The following is a 10,768-nucleotide window of genomic DNA, read 5'->3' on the forward strand; positions in this document are numbered from 1 at the left end:
CAATGATGACATTTTTCTAAAACAGGTTATAGGCTACATGTGCACCACCAAGTCAGAACAGTAGGCTAAATTCTGAAGGGGAGAGGGACCAAATTATTAGGTTGGGCACATGAGCTACTAACAGCTTACTACACAACATACAACTTACTATTACTTTCTTAGCTACAGTATAACATATCTCCCTGGCATATTACATCATTTATGAAGCAGCATACAAGACATTTTTGGACTCACCTTGTTCTGCTGTGCTCACTTGAACAGGAAGTTGGCGCCGCGGTCCTTCGTGGGCAAAATTTTGTCATCAAAGTCTGTCATTCTCTGGATTTATGGTGCTTTCAAGACAACTTGGAACTTGGAGGGGAAAAAACCAAGGTCGATCTGATGATATCATTGATCTTCAGGTCGTAGCTGTAGAAAGAGGCCCGGATTTACATTTCCGTGTTGGATGACCGTTCAAAAACATATTTCCCAAGTCGAAGCTCGTTTATTCCTGACATCCCAGTTTGTCTTGAACTTCACTGAAGTCAAGTTCTCGCTGTTCCGATTTAACCGTTGTTTTGAGCACAAATCATGCTTCATTGACAGCATGGCCAATGATTTACATTTACATTTAAGTCATTTAGCAGACGCTCTTATCCAGAGCGACTTCAAATTGGAAAGTTCATACATATTCATCCTGGTCCCCCCGTGGGGAATGAACCCACAACCCTGGCGTTGCAAGCGCCATGCTCTACCAACTGAGCCACACGGGACTATGATGAATGTTTATCATTTTAAACTTGGAAAAGAGTCCCTTAATCCCAGATTTGGGACCACACAGCTACTCCACTGAATGCTTGCAGTTAGCCACTGTCATCGATTCCTTCCAGACAACTCATTGTTGAATTTGCCATTTCCAACTTGTTGTGTAATGTTTATGTCCATTGGCCGATGAGCACCGATACGTTTTATCTAGAATTTCTCTTCATATGACAAGGATTGAAAAGGATTTGCCAGTAGATTGTCGACTTGATTCATGATGATGACTGCTAAGATTGTGAAAGTATGATGTTGACATGTCCAATCAAAGCTACTGTAGATATAACGTGATTTGACGTCGTTTTATCTGTGGCCAATGACCTTGAGCCTTCTTGGGTGGGCACTTCTAATGTAATTCTATGGAAGCGCCCAAGGGGCTAGAATTTTCAAGCTATACCCGTAGACTTGGAGGTGACGTAGTGTCCCCATGAGTGACAGAACACTGAGCCAATCACGGCGCAACGCACCATATTTTCTGCTGTCTCGCCCCACCACCACAGAAAGCACTGAGCTAGGCTGAAACATCTGCATTTTGGAGCTGCTTTACTCAAGAAAACAAAGAGACCATGTTTGTATGTGGCTTTATTAACTCAATTATATATATATATATATATATATTATACATTGTTCACAAACTGATATGTGACAGGTATTAATGCCTAAAATGCTCTGCCCCACCTGCCCTGAATGACGAGTCGCCACTGCTTGTGTCTATCAGCATTGTTATTGGACAAACCCAGACACTCAATTCTGTCTGCTGTTGGTCACGTCATTAACCACACCTTCAGAGTTTGTGTGCATCGCTAATGAGTACTTTCTCCTCAACCTTGACGTGTGTGTGTGTGCGTGCGTGCGTGCGTGTGCGCGCTCTCTCTCTCTTCCGTTTTTTCCGAACACACAGAAGCCCAGTCTGCTATTTATTAGTGTCTGGCTCCAGCCACAAAGCAATAGATGAACAAACCCAATATTTTCACAACCAAAACCACTATGATATAACATGATAATAAGGTTTATTACATACAATAAACATGACTTGTTCTCAAACCACACAGATTGTTTTTAACAGTGAAATATTTTTTATTTATTATTCCTTCCTTCAATAACACCACAAAGGTTAAGTACTAAGTCAGAATACAGTATAGTGTAGGTAAGGTTAAGTACTAAGTCAGAATACAGTATAGTGTAGGTAAGGTTAAGTACCAAGTCAGAATACAGTATAGTGTGTAAGGTTAAGTACCAATCAGAATACAGTAATAGTGTAGGTAGGGTTAAGTACCAAGTCAGAATCAGGTATAGTGAAGGTAAGGTTAAGTACTAAGTCAGAATACAGTATAGTGTAGGTAAGGTTAAGTACTAAGTCAGAATACAGTATAGTGTAGGTAAGGTTAAGTATAAGTCAGAATAACAGTGTAGTGTAGGTAAGGTTAAGTACTAAGTCAGAATACAGTATAGTGAAGGTAAGGTTAAGTACTAAGTCAGAATACAGTATAGTGAAGGTAAGGTTAAGTACCAAGTCAGAATACAGTATAGTGTAGGTAAGGTTAAGTACTAAGTCAGAATACAGTATAGTGTAGGTAAGGTTAAGTACCAATCGAATACAGTGTAGTGAAGGTAAGGTTAAGTACTAAGTCAGAATACAGTATAGTGTAGGTAAGGTTAAGTACCAAGCCAGAATACAGTATAGTGTAGGTAAGGTTAAGTACTAAGTCAGAATACAGTATAGTGTAGGTAAGGTTAAGTACAAGTCAGAATACAGTATAGTGTAGGTAAGGTTAAGTTACTAAGTCAGAATACAGTGTAGTGTAGGTAAGGTTAAGTACCAAGTCAGAATACAGTATAGTGAAGGTAAGGTTAAGTACTAAAGTCAGAATACAGTATAGTGTAGGTAAGGTTAAGTACGAAGTCAGAATACAGTGTAGTGTAGGTAAGGTTAAGTACTAAGTCAGAATACAGTATAGTGAAGGTAAGGTTAAGTACCAAGTCGAATACAGTATAGTGAAGGTAAGGTTAGTACTAAGTCAGAATACAGTAGTAGTGTAGGTAAGGTTAAGTACTAAGTCAGAATACAGTATAGTGTAAGGTAAGGTTAAGTACCAAGTCAGAATACAGTGTAGTGTAGGGTTATATAGAGTGTAGGGTTATATAGAGCGTAGGGTTATATAGAGTGTAGGGTATATAGAGCGTAGGGTTATATAGAGGTAGGGTTAATAGAGTGTAGGGTTATATAGAGTGTAGGGAGGATAACAAGTAGGTTCCTAGAAGCAGCCTAGCTGCTAGAAACTATTCCTAGTTATTTTGATGAGATATAAATAGGATTTAGTGTTTGTCCAAATGGCACCCTATTCCCTAAAAACACTACAGGCCTTATTCACTAAAAACACATTACTTTATACTACAGCCTATTCCTGTGTAGTGCACTACTTTTGACCAGGGCCCATATAACGCTATTCCCTTTGTAGTGCACTACTTTTTGAACAGGGCCCTATAGAACCCTATTCCCTATGTAGTGCACTACTTTTGAACAGGACCATATAGAACCCTATTCCCTATGTAGTGCACTACTTTTGAACAGGACCATATAGAACCCTATTCCCTATGTAGTGCACTACTTTTGAACAGCGACCTATGGTGACTAGGGTGCCATTTTGGGAAGCAACACCGGTCTGTTAGCTCACCGGTGGCACTCCTCAGACTCTATCCCTCAATAACGCCAGTAGGAAAGCCAACCGAAGGCAGCTCTCTCTCAGCCAATGGCTGCTCAGCGTCTGTGGTAACTGTAGCGTTGGGCCTGGCTGTGATTGGACAGGTGTTACAGCGCAGGAGAGGCTGTGACTGGCTGCCTGGAGCTGTTTGCTTCAGAAGCTCCATGGCAACATAGCTTCAGAAGGTGAATGGATGGAGGGCTGGAAAGAGAAGCTGCCTCGTTTCACTCAGACACCACTTCTGTTTTTATTCATCCTGAGTCCCTGAGGACAGAGAGAGTCAGCGTGTTGACTGGCAGGCTGGGGCGAGGGGGGGGGGGGAGACGGGAAAGAGGAGAGGAGAGAGAGTCGCGTGTTGACTGGCAGGCTGGGGCGAGGGGGGGGGGAGGAGACGGGAAAGAGGAGAGGAGAGAGAGTCAGCGTGTTGACTGGCAGGCTGGGCGAGGGGATGGAGAGGAGACGGGAGAGAGACGAGAGAGAGTCAGCGTGTTGACTGGCAGGCTGGGGCGAGGGGGAGGAGAGAGGGAGGGGAAAGAGGAGAGAGAGAGAGAGTCAGCGTGTTGACTGGCAGGCTGGGGCGAGGGGATGGAGAGGAGAACGGGGGAGGGAGACGAGAGAGAGTCAGCGTGTTGACTGGCAGGCTGGGGAGGAGGGGGGGAGAGGGAGGGGAAAGAGGAGACGAGAGAGAGCAGCGTGTTGACTGGCAGGCTGGGCGCAGGGGGAGGAGAGAGGGAGGGGAAAGAGGAGACGAGAGAGTCAGCTGTGTTGAACTGGCAGGCTGGGGCGAGGGGGGGAGAGGGAGGGGAAAGAGGAGACGAGAGAGAGTCAGCGTGTTGACTGGCAGGCTGGGCGAGAGAGGAGACGAGAAGGTCAGCGTGTTGACTGATGGCTGGCTGGGGTGAGGAGAGGGGGAGAGGAGAGGAGATCGAGAGAGGAGACTGGGGCGAGGGAACAGCAAATAATTGCATTCATCAAGTGCAATTCAACCAGCCAAACAGCTCTTCTCTCCAATTCTAATTGAAAGGGCTTTATTGGCACGGGAAACATATGTTAACATTACCAAACAAATGAGGTAGATAATATACAATAAGTGAAATAAACAAAAATTAACATTAAACATTACAATCACAGAAGTTCCAAAAGAAAGAGATTTCAAATGTCATATTATGTCTTTATACAGTGTTGTAACGATGTGCAAATAGTTAAAGTACAAAAGGGAATAGCATAAATATGGGTTGTATTTACAATGGTGTTTGTTCTTCACCGGTTGACCTTTTCTTTGTGGCAACAGGTCACACATCTTGCTGTTGTGATGTTACACTGTGGTATTTTCACCCAGTAGATATGGGGGTAATCAAATTTGTGTGGTTTCAAATTATTGGTGGTCTGTTAATCTGAGGGAAATACACCACATTGCCAAAATGTGACCGCTGTTCATCGAACATCTCTTCCAAAATCGTGGGCATTATATGGAGTGTCCCCGCCGTTGCTGCTATAACAGCCTCCATCTTCTGGGAAGGCTTTCCACTAGTGTTGGAACATTTGCTGCTATAACAGCCTCCTCTTCGTGGAAGGCTTTCCACTAGATGTTGAAAATTGCTGCTATAACAGCCTCCACTCTTCTGGGAAGGCTTCCACTAGATGTTGGGCATTGCTGCTATAACAGCCTCCACTCTTCTGGGACGGGCTTTCCACTAGATGTTTGGAACATTGCTGCTATAAACAGCCTCCACTCTTCTGGGAAGGCTTTCCACTAGATGTTGGAACATTGCTGCTATAACAGCCTCCACTCTTCTGGAAGGCCTTTCCACTAGATGTTGGAACATTGCTGCTATCACAGCCTCCACTCTTCTGGGAAGGCTTTCTACTAGATGTTGGAACATTGCTGCTATAACAGCCTCCACTCTTCTGGGAAGGCTTTCCACTAGATGATGGAACATTGCTGTGGGGACTTGCTTTCATTCAGTCACAAGAGCATTAGTGAGGTCGGGCACTGATGTTGGGCGATTAGGCCTGACTCGCAGTCAGGGTTTCTAATCAACCCAAAGGTGTTCGACGGGGTTGAGGTTAGGGCTCTGTGCAGACCAGTCAAGTTCTTCCACACCGATCTCGATAAACCATTTCTCTCTTTGTACACGGGGGCATTGTCATGCTGAAACAGTAAAGGGCCTTCCCCAAACTGTTGCCACAAACATGGAAGCACAGAATCGTCTAGAATGTGATTGTATGCTGTACTGTTAAGATTCCCATTCACTGGAACTAAGGGGCCCGAACCATGAAAAACAGCCCCAGACCATTATTCCTCCTCCACCAAACTTTACAGTTGGCACTATGCATTGGGGCAGGTAGCGTTCTCCTGGCATCCGCCAAACCCAGATTCGTCCGTCGGACTGCCAGATGGTGAAGCGTGATTCATCACTCCAGAGAACACGTTTCCACGGCTCCAGAGTCCAATGGCGGTGAGCTTTACACCACTGTAGCTGACGCTTGGCATTGTGCATGGTGATCTTAGGCTTGTGTGTGGCTGCTCGGCCATGGAAACCCATTTCATGAAGCACCCTACGAACAGTTCTTGTGCCGACGTTGCTTCCAGAGGCAGTTTGGAACTCGTTAGCGAGTGTTGCAACCGAGGACGTGTTTTTTAAACATTTAAACACACTTCATCACTCTGCAGTCCCGTTCTGTGAGCTTGTGGCCTGCCACTTCGCAGCTGAGCTGTTGAACTAGGTGCCGCTGTAGGCCCTCCTTGGTTGGTGACAAACACCAGATCAGCAGCAAAAGGTAAAGAAAGTAGACATTTGACTTCAGACTCTAGTAGGGTGAGGCCGGGTGCTGCAGACTGTTCTAGTACCCTCGTCAATTCATTGATATAAATGTTGAAGAGGGTCGGGCCTCAAGCTGCATCCCTGTCTCACCCCACGGCCCTGTCTCACCCCACGGCCCTGTCTCACCCCACGGCCCTGTCTCACCCCACGGCCCTGTCTCACCCCACGGCCATGTGGAAAGAAATGTGTTTAACACTTTTAACCGGACACTTGTTTGTGTACATGGATTTTATGTCATGTTTTTCCTCCCCAACACCACATTCCATCAATTTGTATAGCAGACTCATTTCAAATTGAGTCAAAAGATTTTTTTTGAAGTCAAAGCATGAGAAGACTGTCTTCGTTTTGGTTTGTTTGTCAATTAGGGTGTGCAGGTTGAATACGTGGTCTGTCGTACAAGTAGTTTGGATTTTTACCAATTTGACTTTTACTCAGTACATTGTTTTCACTGAGGAAATGTATGAGTCTGCTGTTAATGATAATGCAGAGGATTTTTTCCCTTAGGTTGCTGTTGACGTGTCTCTCTCTCTCACACACACACACAGATAATGGGCCTTCAAATCATGACACACAAAAACAGAAAGGAAAATGCCACACACTACTGTTCAGGTGATATTTATTAACAAAGTTTCCACCCTTAAGTCTTCATCAGGCATCCATATCCCAGGTGGAGGTATATATAAATGGGCAGTACTCAGTGACATCACTTCCTGAAACAGGAGGTCAAAAAATAAAGTGTTTAAACAGTTTCACAATATTCCCCATTCAATGTATCAAAACAAACAAAAGAACCAACCAGGGAGATGAAGATATTACTCCCTAATGCCCTATGAGGTCATAACAGATCACATCCAGCTCCCTCCACTAACTCCCCTCTCCCCAGACAGCTCAGGCTCTACTGGGGGAGCAGAAACAGCTCCCCTCTCCCCAGACAGCTCAGCCTCTACTGGGGGAGCAGAAACAGCTCCCCTCTCCCCAGCTGGCCTGTATTCCAGACAGCTCAGCCTCTACTGGGGAGCAGAAACAGCTCCCCTCTCCCAGACAGCTTCAGCCTCTACTTAGGGGAGCAGAAAAACAGAAAATAGCTCACCCCGCTGGGAACAAAGACACGCGGCCGGGCCAGATAATGTTGTGTTGTTACCGGCGATCTAGAGTGATGAGAGGCGTTGAGAATGGTTGAGGGGAGTAAGGAGGGGTTAAAAACCCCATCTCATACACCCACGGGATTTAGGCCGTCAGGCTCGGTTGAGACAAGGAACCAGACTCCTCTCCTACTGGCTCTTTTTCACCTGAAATCGCTGGCGAGATTGTAACAGGCGCTTAGCAAAAACACACAGCACGCGCTCCTTTTTACCATAGCAACCTGCCCCTGGATACGGGCAGAATACAGCTGGTGACCACCACGTCATCCTCTAGCAATCATAGCTGTTGTATGCCAGCCACACTGAAACCACGTGGTGGGTGAGTGTGAACATGAGGGGAGGTAGAGGGAACATGAGGGAGCTAGAGGCGAACATGCAGGGGAGGGTAGAGGGAACATGAGGGAGGGTAGAGGAACATGAGGAGGTGGTAGGAGGAACATGAGGGACGGTTAAGAGGAACATGAGGGAGGGTAAGAGGGAACATGACGGGAGGGGAGAGGAACATGAGGAGGGGTAGACGGAACATGAGGGGAGGGGTAGAGGGTGACATGAGGGGGGGTAGAGGGAACCCATGAGGGGAGGGTAGAGGGAACATTGAGGGAGGGGTTTAGAGAACATGAGGGAGGGGTAAGGGAACATGAGGAGGGTAGAGGAACATGAGGGGAGGTAGAGGGAACATGAGGGGAGGGTTAGAGGGTGACCATGAGGGAGGGGTAGAGCGAACATGAGGGGAGGGGTAAGAGGGAACCATGAGGGGAGGGTTAGAGGACATGAGGGGAGGGTAGAGAACATGAGGGAGGGTAGACGGGAACATGAGGGCAGGGGTAGAGGGAACATGAGGGAGGGGTAGAGGGAACATGAGGGGAGGGGTAAAGGGAACCATGAGGGGAGGGGTAGAGGGAACAGGAGGAAGGGGAGGGGAACATGAGGGAGGGGTAGAGGAACATGAGGGGGAGGGTAGAGGAACATTGAGGGAGGGTAGAGGAACATGAGGAGGGGTAGAGGGAACATGAGGAGGGGTGAGGGGTACATGAGGGGAGCGGTAAGGGAACATGAGGGCAGGTGAGGGTGGAACCATGGAGGGGAGGGGGTAGAGGGAAACATGAGGGAGGGTGAGGGTTGACATAAGGGGATGTAGAGGAACATGAGGGAGGGGTACTAGAGGGACATGAGGAGGTAGAGGAACATGAGGGGAGGGGTGAGGGTACATGAGGGGAGGGGTAGAGGCGAACATGAGGGAAGGGGTGAGGTGACATGAAGGGAAGGGGTGAAGTGACATGAGCGGGAGTTAGAGGAGACATGAGGGGAGGGTGAGGGTGACATGAGGGAGGGTAGAGGGAACATGAGGGGAGGGTTAGAGGGAACATGAGGAGGGGTAGAGAACATGAGGGAGGGTAGACGGGACATGAGGGAGAGGCGGGTAGAGGGAAACGATGAGGGAGGGGTAGAGGAACATGAGGGGATGGGTGAGGGTGACAGGAGGGGAGGGGTAGAGGGAACATAGGGAGGGGTGAGGGTGACATGAGGGGAGGGTGAGCGTGACATGAGGGGGGGGTAGAGGGAACATGAGGGTGAGGCGGTTGAGGTGACCATGAGGGAGGGTGGAGGTGACATGAGGAGGGGTGAGGTGACATGAGGAGGGGTGAGGGACATGAGGGGAGGGGTGAGGGTGACATGAGGGAGGGTGAGGGTGACATGAGGGAGGCGTAGAGGGAACATGGGGAGGGGTAGAGGGAACATGAGGGAGGGTAGAGGAACATGAGGAGGAGGGTAGAGGAACATGAGGGAGGGTAGAGGGAACATGGGAGGGTAATTAGGAACAAGGGAGGGGTAGAGGAAATGAGGGAGGGGTAGAGGGAACATGAGGCCGAGGGGTAGATAAGCGCGGGAACATGAAGGGGGGGCTAGAGGGAATATGAGGGAGGGTAGAGGGAACATGAGGGAGGGGTAGAGGGAACATGAGGGGGTAGAGGGGGAACATGAGGAGGGTAGAGGGAACATGAGGGAGGGTAGATAGAGGAACATGAGTTCGAGGGGTAGAGAACATGAGGGGAGGGGTAGAGGAAAACAGAAGGAGGGTAGAGGAAACATTGGAGGAAGGGTAGAGGGAACATGAGAGGGGTGAGGTGCACGGGAGGGGAGGGTGAGGGTGACATGAGGGGGCGGTAGAGGAAACATGAGGGAGGGGTAGTAGAGGAAACATGAGGCGAGGGTAGAGGAACATGAGGAGGTGAGGGTGACATGAGGGGAGGGTAGAGGGAAAAACATGAGGGGAGGCGTACAGGGAACATGAGAGGGGTAGAGGGAACGAGGGGAGGTGAGGGTGACATGAGGGGAGGGGTAGAGGGAACCATTGAGGGAGGGTCGAGGGTTGACATCGAAGGTGGAGGGGGTGAGGTACATGAGGGAGGGTGAGGGTGACATGAGGAGGGGTAGAGGGAAAAACATGAGGGAGGGGTAGAGGAACATGAGGAGCGGATAGAGGGAACATGAGGAGGGTAGAGGGAACATGAAGGGGCGGGGGTAGAGGAACATGAGGGAGGGTAGAGGGAACATGAGGGAGGGTAGAGGGAACATGAAGGAGGGCGTAGAGGGAACATGGAGGAGGGTTAGAGGAACATGCCAGGGAGGTAGATGGGAAACATGAGGGGAGGGGTAGAGGGAACATTGAGGGGAGGGTAGAGGGAACATGAGGAGGGTAGAGGGAACATGAGGGAGGGGTAAGGAAACATGAGGAGGGTAGAGGAACATGAGGAGGGGATGGAGGGTGACATGAGGGGAGGTGTTGAGGGTTGACATGAGGGGAGGGGTAAGAGGGAACATGAGGGAGGGTTAGAAGGGAACATGAGGGGAGGGTAGAGGAACATGAGGGAAGGGGTAGACGGGAACATGAGGGAGGGGTAGAGGAACATGAGGCAGGGTAGAAGGGAACATGAGGGAGGGGTTAGAGGAAACATTGAGCGAGGGGTAGAGGAACATGAGGAGGTAGTAGAGGAACATTGAGGGGCAGGGGTGAGGCTGACCATGAGGGAGGGGTAGAGGAACATGAGGGAGGGGAGGGTGACAGAGGGGAGGGCAGTAAGAAGGTGACATGAGGGGAGGGTCGAGGGTGACATGAGGGAGGGTAGAGGAACATGAAGGGAGGGGTAGAGGAACATGAGGAGGGGGTAGAAGGAACATGAGGAGGTTAGAGGGAACATGAAGGCGGGTGGTAGAGGAACATGAGGGAGGGGTAGCAGACAAGCACATGAGTAAAAAAAGTTAAGTAGTGGCGTTGTTAAAGATTGGCGCTAACATGCAG

At 48.6% G+C, this 10,768-nt stretch overlaps 1 protein-coding gene across 1 annotated transcript in view; it reads right to left on the reverse strand.

Annotated features, from left to right (window-relative positions):
* Positions 1-6,924: 6,924 nt before the first annotated feature.
* mis18a (MIS18 kinetochore protein A) overlaps positions 6,925-10,768 on the reverse strand; it is a 32,143-nt gene continuing 28,299 nt past the window's right edge. Inside the window, exon 6 of the mRNA XM_024140803.2 lies at positions 6,925-7,035. The gene's annotated coding sequence lies outside the window, so the exon portion shown is untranslated. The remainder of the gene's footprint in view (positions 7,036-10,768) is intronic.

The sequence above is a fragment of the Salvelinus sp. IW2-2015 genome, unplaced genomic scaffold (assembly GCF_002910315.2).
Source record: "Salvelinus sp. IW2-2015 unplaced genomic scaffold, ASM291031v2 Un_scaffold2284, whole genome shotgun sequence".
Classification (NCBI taxonomy): Eukaryota; Metazoa; Chordata; class Actinopteri; order Salmoniformes; family Salmonidae; genus Salvelinus; species Salvelinus sp. IW2-2015.